Here is a 4,127-nt window from a genome sequence, read left to right on the forward strand (position 1 = left end):
CTGAATGTGCTCTAGATCGTCCTCACTAAATAGTGGAGCTGAACCCAAAGCATAAGATATTTCTGTGGGGGAGGGAACACCATAGGACAGAGGCAATGGGAGGACAGGGACTGCTCACGGGCCATGCCAACTGAGAGTTGTGTCTGATGAACCCACCGACTGTTGTCAGATGTCACTTGTGATGAAGTGGATGACTGTGTTAACCAATCGATGACAGCGGATGCTGGTTGAGACATGACCGCTAGCTGATACCGGGAGCTCAGGCCTCTCGCTGCGACTCTTGCTGCCACTTGCTCCTAGTCTGCTGCAACCTCTGCCTGCTGAATTTAGATATCTTCCACTCCTCTGTGCACGTCCTGGCACATCTCTGCCTGACATACTTAGTGCATATATGAGAGGAGTACAATACAATACAGTACGATTAAAAAAGTATTTGTGTACAACACCAGCTGGTGAGTACTTTTGCCAGGCCTTTCACAGTATCTAGGCCCTTGAGATTTTAACAGGTACAAAATAGTACACCACTTAGATGTACGTATGTGGTATGCACTTATGAGGGGAGAAAAATGCGCTACAGTACACTTAAAAAAATATTTGTGTACAACACCAGCCAGTGAGTACTTTTGCCTTGCCTTTCACAGTATCTAGGCCCTTGAGACTTTAACAGCAACAAAATAGTACACCACTTAGATCTACGTATGTGGTATGCACTTATGAGGGGAGAAAAATGCGCTACAGTTCCCCTAAAAAAGTATTTTTCCACAATACCAGCAGTACACACCAGTGCTGCAGCACATAGTCGCTGTGTACTACACCCAAAATTTCTCTCTCATTCTCACTCCCTTCCCTATCAGTGCTTCTAGGCAGGATTTGTGCTTGAGATGAATCGCCGCTGTTCTGTGCAGCACACTGTGCAACATACTGCTCTCTGTTCCTCTCTGTAATAGAGCGCTGTAGACAGTGACTGAGAGGTGAATTGCTGCAGTAAGAATGCTTCTCTGTGAAACACACATTGCTCTCTGTCCTTCGCTCTGTGCAACAGGACGCTGACTTGACTAGGAGGTGAATTGCTGCTGGAAAAAAGTTTTTCTGTGCATCACACAGCACTGTCTGTCCCTCTCTATCTCTCTACACTGAAAGGCTGAAGTGACTGGCCGCAATATAGCTGCTGATTACATAGGGCTTTGACATCACAGGGGTGACTGGCTGCTAATAGGCTGCATGCTGCATGTGATTCAGAGTTATCCAGCCTACCCTTGTTCCCGCCATCCCGGATTCCTTGCCCCATGTCCTCACATGTGGATCTGCCATTTTAGATGCTCTGGAGCCTGGACCTCACTAAAGTTTAAGCGATTGGGTTTAAGCGGTTTGAAGCGATTAGCGTGATAGAATCACGGCGATATTTGCATTCGTTGCAAATCAAATTTTTCCTGAAATTCGTAACGAATTTGCATTTGTCATATTTTATTCGCTCATCCCTAATACTTGTACAAGAGGAGCTGAGTGCGTATATATTACACTTATTATAGGAAAAGACACCCCAGTACGGCTACACCTGAATTATGCAATAAAAGCAGGTGTGTAGGTATTTCTGGCCTTTAACACTAACTGGCCCCTATGAGTTTAACAGGAAAAAATGTACAACAGCTAAGTGCGAATATATTACACTTATAGGAAAATACACCCCAGTATGGTTACACCTGAATTAGGCATTAAAAGCAGTTGTGTAGGTATTTCTGGCCTTTAACACTAACTGGCCCCTATGAGTTTAAAAGTAAAAAACGTTCAACAGCTGATTGCATATATATTATGTTTATTATAGGAAAATACACCCCAGTATGGTTACACCTGATTTCTGAATGGACTCACCCTGGTTAGAAAACACTGGTCTATTGCATGGAAGGCAGCTCATTTGTCTTTCAATGGGTGGGGTGGATGATGTGTGGGAGGGAGGAAAGTGATCTCCCACTTACAAACAAGGAACTATGGGACTTGTAGTTGAAGAAGGAAACTCCAACAGGAAATAACCAGCTTGCAAAAAAGATAGCCACAGCGTTATGGTACACAGGATGCAGATTTTTATTATGCATTGCCGACTTTTTAACCCAATTTTGGAAAATAGTCATAACATTGCAGGGTAATTGGTGGGGGTACCACCAATTAAATGCCCCATGTGAACATGGGTTAAAAGGAGGATTCATCAGTAACTTAAAGGGGTATTCCAGGCAAAAAATATATAAATATATATATCAACTGGCTCCGGAAAGCTAAACAGATTTGTAAATTACTTCTATAAAAAATCTTAATCCTTCCAATAGTTATTAGCTTCTGAAGTTGAGTTGCTGTTTTCTGTCTAACTGCTTTCTGATGACTCACGTCCCGGGTGCTGTCCAGCTCCTATGGGGATATTCTCCCATCATGCACAGCTCCCGGGACGTGACATCATCATTGAGCAGTTAGACAGAAAACTTCAAAAGTTAATAACTATTGGAAGGATTAAGATTTTTTAATCGAAGTAATTTACAAATCTGTTTAACTTTCCGGAGCCAGTTGATATATATAAAAAAAAGTTTTTGCCTGGAATGCCCCTTTAATTCTGTGGGTTTGATAACCTGCTCTCACTGGTTGGAGCCATTGGTGCTGTAGTGTTTTCAAAACTCCATCTTCAGTTTCCAAAAGCCTCCTTACCATATACACTTTCCATAAAATGGGCAAATTGCCTCACCAATTTTGCTTGCTTCTCACCCATAGCTCTTTCCTGGGAAAGTGTATAATGCACTCCAGGTGGACAGTTATGTGCCCAAAAGGCAACGTGATGTCACACTTTACAATAATCTATCTATCTATCTGTCTGTCATCTCTTTCTTGTCTATCTATCTATCTATCTATCTATCTATTCATCCACCTATGCAATGTATATGATAGCACAGGAGATTCCCAAGTATGGCACTCCTAAATGAGAATGCATAGAGTGTGTGCCGACACACCACTCCATGCACAGACATTGATGGGGACCCCTTCAGGAAATCAAGGGGAGTCTCAGAGATTGGAACCTCTGCAATAATAAAAAAAAAAAACCTTTCCTGCTTACGCCCATGATTGTGAATGATTTAACAAGTAAGTTGGAGAGTAGTACTGCACATCAGATATACAGTGACCCCCCGACCTACGATGGCCCCGACATAAGATCATTTCAACATACGATGGCCTCTCAGAGGGCATCGCATGTTGAAGGCAGCATCAACATACGATGCTTTTGTATGTCGGGGCCATCGCATAAGTGGCTATCCGGCAGCGCAGACTGCTTCAGCTGCCACCGGATAGCCGTTTACGGTGCCCCGTGTGGTCCGTTGTCGATCACTTACCTGTCCTCGGGGCTCCGGCGCGTCCTCTTCGGGCTCCCCTGCATCGTCGGCTCTCTCCATCGTCGTCATCACGTCGCTGCGCACACCGTCCCGTCATCCAATAGGAGCGGCGTGCGTAACGACGTGATGGCGGCGACGGAGAGTGAGGATGCCGGGGAAGCAGAGGCCTTGCCAGAGCGTCGGGGACACGGCGACATCGATGGAGGGCGACATCCAGGGCAGCGGTGACGAGCGGTGACGGTCCGGAGCGGCGGGGACAGGTGAGTATAACCTCCAATACCAGTGCTCTTCAACCTGCGGACCTCCAGATGTTGCAAAACTACAACTCCCAGCATGCCCGGACAGCCAACGGCTGTCCGGGCATGCTGGGTGTTGTAGTTTTGCAACATCTGGAGGTCCACAGGTTGTAGACCACTGTCCTATACTTTACATTGCACGGATCACTCAACATACGATGGTTTCAACAAACGATGGTCCATTTGGAACGGAATATCATCGTATGTTGAGGGACCACTGTACATTAAATGCATAGCATGATATTTCATTGGATACTGAAGAGAAACATACGAGATTACTCTTCTAAGCTGGTAAATATGGTAGCACTTTTATAGAAAGAAAGAGAGAGAGGAGGAAAAAAGACAATAATGTGAAAAAAATGACATTGTTGCAATCCCTTGTGTGAATGGATTCACCAATGATGATGTGGACACGGACCCTACATACCAGGTAAATGAATCACTATCTCAGCCATCATCCTGTTTA

The sequence above is a fragment of the Hyla sarda genome, chromosome 8 (genome assembly GCF_029499605.1).
Source record: "Hyla sarda isolate aHylSar1 chromosome 8, aHylSar1.hap1, whole genome shotgun sequence".
NCBI classification, from domain to species: domain Eukaryota; kingdom Metazoa; phylum Chordata; class Amphibia; order Anura; family Hylidae; genus Hyla; species Hyla sarda.